Genomic DNA, 7,224 nt, shown 5'->3' on the forward strand with positions numbered 1-7,224 from the left:
GTTGGCAGGCTCCTGCAGAGCCATTAATTAGTGCATATAAGTGAAGCGGGTAGCCCTGCAGCGTCTGCAGATGGGCCCGCTTGCATCTTGAGGCGGCTCATGGAGGTCAAGTCGGGTGGTTGGGCGGGGAGAAGAAAGGGAGGAGGAAGGAGAGGTGATCGCTTATTGAGTTGAGTCGCGCCACGCCGCACAGCATGACTCCCTGAAGGGTCGCTTCATGCCTAGCGGCACAACTACTTTAACAGTCGCGCCACGCCGCATGGCACGACTTGCTGAAGAGTCACGCCAAAGCATGTGGCGCGACTCAGCCTTGCCATCGTGGCAGATTGGTCGCACCAAAGCATGTGGCGCGACTCTTCAATGAGTCACGCCACGAGTTTTGGCGTGACCAAAAGGGTCCGTTCTTAAAATTTTAGATCACACAGATTATTATTAAAATATTAAATTAAAAAGGGTTAAAATTAAAAAAAAATTCTTGTTTGGCAGAGCACATACAACAGCCTCCAGGCTGAATCAAGAAGGAATTGCCAAACAATTGTTTTTAAAAAAAGTGACACTAGTCTGCATTCATGAAATGATTATTTGAAATGAACTAAAAATTTGGAAAATAAAAAATAACTTTTCATTAAAAACCATTGATACAAATTAACATAAAGAAAAACTTTGTGACTCCGAATAACTTCTCCTAGAGAATCTTACCATAGTGAATCAGAAAAGCACATGTACCAATGGTTTTCCAGCAATGAACTTAACCAACAATTTATGGGTATAATTTTCTAACTAATGTTGAATTGCAACAAAGATGATAGTAAAAAAGCTAAATTAGTTAAGAAAATTAAGTTGTTTGTCACCTGGAGCTACAGTGGAAGCTACGACCATTGAACTCTATCAAAAGATAACAAGAAACTTCTGAAGTTGAATAATTTAACACCAGCTAGCAGCATACCTCAAATCAGATAGGTTTAAAAAGACTGTCAAGATGTTCTGCCAACTACATATGAAAACAATGATGAAACAACACAAGCTATATATCAGCTTATCTAGCTAAATGAATTATTTGGGCATGGTTCAGTTGTGATTGCTGCGACTGAGTTGCAGCTGTAACTCTTACAGTCGGCTAGTAGTTGCAACAGGCAACTATGATGCAGCCAGTCGTCAGCCAGCCAACTGCTGCACCAAGCCAACGCAGGCTAGCAGTTGCAGCAGCGGCAACTATGCTGCAGCCAGTCGTCAGCCAGCCAGCTGCTGCACCAAGCCAACGGAGGCTAGCAGTTGCAGCAGCGGCAACTATGCTGCAGCCAATCGCCAGCTAGCCAGCTATAACACCAAGCCATCGGACTTCTTAACTGGTTGACTACTGCTATGTTGTGCAACCATAGCCGCAACTTAAGCACGAGCGAACAGAGATACCTGAACTACAGAGTAATCATGTTATGCTTTGATCGTTGTTGCTGATGGACCACTCACAGGGGCAAGATCTTGAAGAGTTTATTAAACTCTGTTTGTTCATGGAACTTTTGCATAAGTCACTGAGATTTTAGGGGCAAAAGAACCAAACATGGGAGACTTTTTGAGACTAAAAGGAGGTTATGGGCTAAAGAATGAGAAGTCCCACTTGAGTTTTTTTTTTGACTTTTAGCCTATATCTCCCTAGAATTCCACCCTAGCCCCCACGGTTCCCAGCAACTAATTACTGTGCATGCATGTAGAATAGGGGTAGTCGGGTACTTTATGCACTTCATTTATTAACCTTTAGTCCTTCTAGTCTATGAAACCAAACAGAAACTAAAAGTTTTAGCCCGGCGACTAAAATTAGTCCAGAGACATTTTATAACCAAACAGGTCCTTACATCGCCTAGCCATCGCAATATTATATAACTAGGTGATTTCTCCACACGTTGCTGCGGGATTAAAAGAGTAGTTTCTAATGAATTTTCTCAATCAATAATAATTTGTAAAAATAAAATCGAACGCATAGAAAAATGGAACTCGATTAGATAACTTTGCAAACAAAGTGGCGAAGAAGAATAAACTGAATCTTACTGCACCAGCGGGCCGGGTCTGGGCTTGCTCTTGTTTACGTGTCTCCTACCCAACTCGTCCGACATGCGGATCTAGCTGTACGCAACCAAGTCCTCTTCTTCCCTCCTCTCCTCAACCCCGGCGGCGGCAGCTGCGGCGGCGAGGATAGAACTCGTGCACCTCTTCTTTCCCGACCCACCCCGTCTCCCTAGCCTGCTTGCGCCCCCCATCGATTGTTCTTCTATGACCAAGGGCGCCTCTGCGCCCCGATTTTGCTGGAGCGGAGCTCGCCTTGTCCGCTCGCGCCCACCAGCCGCCCATCTGTCGCGCTCGCCGCCGCTGTGGACTCATCGCCCCCTCCTCTTCGGCGCTATTGGACGGTGCGAGGAGGGGATCCGTATGGTCCTAAATAGGCCTCTCCTGCTAAAGATGGAACAGAGAGGGGGGTATCGAGAGGGGCTATAAGACTTGTTGGAGGCTGATAGCTGAAATAAAATTAATGACGTTTGAGTGGTGCGATTGATGTTTTTTTCTAATAACTGAAGTGAAATCATTTGAGGGAGAGAAAGTGCAAGACTATTGGTATTCCAGAACGGATGATGAGGATGTAGTTTGTACATAAAATCAAACGACTGAAACAAAAAAGGTGATATGGCTCAATGTGGTTTCAAAGAAATAGCAATCAATGATCGTGAGTGGAGATCATCTTTATAAGAGATATAGATTAATGATTACATGGCAAGATGATATAGTGACCAAACTATGATTTACTAGTATTAATTTTTTCATCTTTTTAAGAGTTTGAATTGAATGCAAGAGTGTACTTCATGCCAGGTGTCTCTCATGCATCCCATCGCATGCCACATGGCAGCGCTGCACATAGCAAGTGGCACCAGTTAACTAGGGTGCCGCGCCCCGTCATTCGTTTGACTCAGCTCCTTCATCTCAGCCGCACTATGCTTTGAGTCATTGACATGTGGCCCAGCGGATCCGGGTGGGGACACATCACGCATTAGCAAGCCCAGGTGGACGAGAAAAGGTATCCATCCTTTTCCTCTTCCAATAGTAAGGTAACCGTGCTAACGCTACGAATAAATTTCAGACGTACACCAAACAACATAGTGACATCAACCAAATCTGAATTCCCCTCTTTTAGTGAATGGAAGTGATGCAATATAATATTCAGATATTGCTGTATTGCCAAGGAACATATTTTTCTTGACATGCCAATTATGGCAGGAAACATAATTGTATTTATCCCCTCTTTTAGTGAATGGAAGTGATGCAATATAATGTTCAGATATTGAGCTGCAATATCTGAAGGTTCCTACCCTGCATTTCTTTAGCTCATTTTGTACTGCTACATGCCTTCTCTTCAACTTAATCATGCCTCTTCATCATTGTGCTGCTTCAAGAATGACCTGACAAGAAAAATGAAGAAATTTAATTGACTTGATTTAATTGAATCTGTTGGATGTTGTAATTTCACCGTTTCATTGAATGGCGGGAGGGCTGCTCCCATCCTTGCAGGGTGTGCTTCTCTGCCGCACCGAATGCAACCAGCCTGCTGAAAGTCATAGGCGGAAGAATCTTTTATTGGTCTACGAAGTAACACTTCATAACTACCTTGATGGAAACATGTGGGGCAGACAGGCAGCTACCTTAAAGTATATAATCACTGCGTTCGGCTGTTGGTGTAGCCTCCAGCGCTACAGTATTCCCCTCTCACATCCCTCCAGCTCCAGCCTCCAGCCACCAGCCAGGTAACAGTATTTTTCTCTCACAGCACAGCACTCCAGTTCCAGCCTCCAGCTCCAGCCTGCCGAACGCAGTGAATCTGATTTCTGAATTAACCAATCTCAAAATTGTGCACTCTCTGCTTCCTTCCTAAGACAACTAAAAGTTTCAAAACTAAAAAATGTGAACCAGACCACACACTACACCTAAATGTGCAAGTCAATGTCCACAGCTAGTTTATTCTACAGCAGAGAATCAACGACAACCAAGAAACTTAACCAATAGATCTATGGGGCATTCGATCATCACTGCCACTGAAGAAAATTGAACATTCCACTGAAGAACAGTACAAACGGAAGATAAACAGACACAAGTGGGAAAGAAAATTGAACAAACAAAGGAATGTATAGAACTACCAGAATGGACCAACACAGCATAGACATAATAGTTCTGATGGCCCAAAGGTTACTGGTAATTGCCAAAAGCACAATGCCTTCAGAGTCCAAACTCACCCAGGTTCAATAGGAGTACAGGACCTAAACATAACTCAAAAAATCATTGCGAGAAATTTTGAGATAAAAGAAGGTAACTGAACGTATTTTTATGCAGGGGAAGCACTGATATTGCAACATTGTAGAAGGTAACTGCATGAAGTTAGGCAGGTGTAAGAAAAGGAAAATAATTTAGCAAAAAGGTTAGGCAAAAAAACACGCTGCAAAAACATTATTCAACTAAAGAAACAAATTACATAAGGTACTGTGTGGGTAGCAGTAAAATATTTGAGTGGGCTCAGCTTCGCCTTTGCTCGATCATATAACTGTATCCGCGCCTTCTCTTATCACCAGATCAACCTGTTCAGATAAGTGGAGCTGTCCTGGTTATCATCCATGAAAAATGGCATGACCATCCAAGAACAAAACCATTTGAGCATAGTTGAAAAGGTTTCCAAGAGAGGACAGAGGATTCCACTTAAATGCCAACAGCAGCCCTGATTCCTCAAAGGTGCTTATCTCAGACATCATTGTTGATCATTGCCCCCAATTGGAATTTTTTTCTTCGTTCTTGAGACCAAGGCAGGAAATCATGAGATTGAATTGACTTGACATATTAGTCCCACTAACATTGACACAGGTCCCAGGTTCGAATCCAGCAGGAAGTGAAGTGAAGAGGCCCTAGAGATCTAGGTCAGCAATGCAAGACAGAATCGCAGAGTGGTAGAGTTCAACAGGACATGCAAAAGGGCACAAAGGAATCAATATTTCAGTAGTTAAGAGCTCAAAAGAGTACAAACAAAAAAGTTTGAAGCAATCAAATCAAAGAACAGATTAGCTGCAATGGCAGCAAAAGCCACAAGATTAGAGATCCATAGGAGACCTGCAGGTGAGAAAGACATGTATGCATGCCTTCATAAGCCATCTCCCATCTCTGTCCTGTAACTTTCCAAACCACAAATTGCGCAGTCGTCGATCCTCAAATTGGATATGCTTCTTCCAAGCAAATGTGTGGCATTATCATGGATATTTAATAAGCAGTAATGAGTAAGCATTTTATCTTGAAATATTATCAAATAGAAAAACTGTCTTGATACTCGGCCACTTACGTGGCATTATCAAGGATGCATAAATGGATAAATAAAGTGAAGCATCAAGGCTTACAATCACTGGTGCATCCGGATGGAACACATAAACAGCAAAAGGGGACATACAAACTGTCTCCCTGGCCAGACACGATGGGCAGTGCAAACAGGATTGGTAAGACCTTTGAAGCTGTCCTCATGTCTAATGTCACCAATATAATTACCAAGTTGCAATTAAGTTTGACCAAATCCGAGGCAGCAAAATCATTAGGGTAGAAATCAGTAAAAACTAACAGTTTGAGCTACTTAACACAAGTCAATTAAGCATGCAAACAACTAATAGAGACAATTAGCAAAGCAAAAGATAATCAATTAGTTTAGTTATGGAAGAGGGAGAAAGAGGAATAAATATACCCTCTGGCTTGCACGTGAAGTGAATTAGCTCAGAAGCTGCTGTCGGCCTGGTCCTGGTTGTGCCTTCGCTCGGCTTCCTGAGCAGGTTGGGCTACTGCCCCTGATTGGCTGCACTTAGGCTGCTGCAGCGGTGAGCAGCTGGCCGGCCTGGTGCTGCCTTGGGCCGAGTGCCACCAGCAGCAGGCTGCTGGTTGTGCACGCCACAGAACCGCTGCCCTTGCTGGCGCGAGCCGCAGCAACGCCAGGGCGCCGCGCCACCGCCTCTGGCTGCCCGGCCTTGCGTCGAGCGCCGCCGCTCGCCCGCCTGGCCGCCGCTGCACGCTGCGATGGTGACCTCGGCCCGCCTAGGCGAGTGCCACTTGCGCGCCACGTCCTCCGCTCCAAAAAACTCAGAACAAAAGCAAGACCAGAGAAGAACCATGAGGAGAACGAGCACGCGATTCAAACTTTATCTCAAAAATACTCCCTCAAAACACCACGAATCAAAACGAAACTCGAGCAATAGATTCACAACATCAAGGATTAACAGACTCAAAAAGAAGTTTACGAAAAGATCAAGTAGAACCCGCGATTCGAAAATCCCAAGAAAAAGACCCGCAAATGCAAGAAAAATCAGCTAGGGTTATGGAGGAGAATAGGGATTTACCTTGATCTGGCCGGTTTGGGGGCTGGGGGCGCCGCGGCGCAGAGCCACTCCTGGAGCTCCTCCGCCCGCAGCAAGGCCCCTGGCGGAGGAGTCGGAGCCTTGGAGAGAATGGGGAGGGCGAGCTGGAGGAAGGAGGGAGGATCTGTGCGGAGGAGCGGGGACACGGACGCGGTTGGTGGCGGCGGGCGACGCGGATGGACTTCGTCGGTTCAATCCGCCCGCGCCTCGCGCCCTGGCGGCGCGGTGGAGGATGGGGCGCGCGGTTGGTGGCGGCGGAGGAGTCGGAGTGGAGGAGGGCGTCGGGGGCGGGCGAGGTGGAGGACGTCGGGGGAGGGTGACAGAAAAGAAAAAGAGAAAAGAGATGTGGCTGGGTTTCGAACCGTGGCCGTGGTTGCGGGGTGGCGAGGTAGGGTGGAGCCGCGCGGGAGGCGCTCGTTGAAGCGCTGATGATCCTTATAATGTGGACCGTCCGATCGGGTTGAAGTTTTACCAGGAGTATTTTGAGCCATCGATTTTAATTTAGTAGCAAATCTGGGTACACATTGTTTGGTGCAGTACCTCCTGGCTCTCTCAGCGGGGGGCACGGGGCTGGGTGGACGGAGCTTTGTTTGCATCGGTGCTTTAGGGGGGTAGGGATAGAGAAGGGAAAAAAAGGCGCTTTCTAGACTCAGTGCATGTGCATCTATCCGTCTAACAACTGACATGTGAGCCCGCGGGAAACTGCAAGTGCGGGACCCACTTGTCGGTGAATGTACGCAAATCCGATAATCTTCTGTGCCGCGTCCTGGAGCGCGTGCCGGTGCCAAATACAAACCCGTACTATGCAAGG

The 7,224-nt window shown here is 46.1% G+C and overlaps 1 long non-coding RNA gene across 6 annotated transcripts; it reads right to left on the reverse strand.

Moving 5' to 3' along the window:
• Window positions 1-3,144: 3,144 nt before the first annotated feature.
• On the reverse strand, window positions 3,145-6,751 carry LOC120640512. Of its 6 annotated transcripts, none has more exons than XR_005661851.1 (4): window positions 5,750-6,751; window positions 3,684-5,537; window positions 3,512-3,589; window positions 3,145-3,443 (listed from the first exon to the last, which is right to left on the reverse strand). It is a non-coding gene; the product is annotated as an uncharacterized LOC120640512 (long non-coding RNA). The 6 variants fall into 6 exon arrangements; XR_005661852.1 differs by having other exon boundaries at window positions 3,684-5,243; window positions 5,415-6,751; XR_005661853.1 differs by having other exon boundaries at window positions 3,684-4,939; window positions 5,134-6,751.
• Between the last annotated feature and the right edge of the window lie 473 nt (window positions 6,752-7,224).

This window comes from Panicum virgatum, chromosome 7K, assembly GCF_016808335.1.
Source record: "Panicum virgatum strain AP13 chromosome 7K, P.virgatum_v5, whole genome shotgun sequence".
In the NCBI taxonomy this organism is placed as follows: domain Eukaryota; kingdom Viridiplantae; phylum Streptophyta; class Magnoliopsida; order Poales; family Poaceae; genus Panicum; species Panicum virgatum.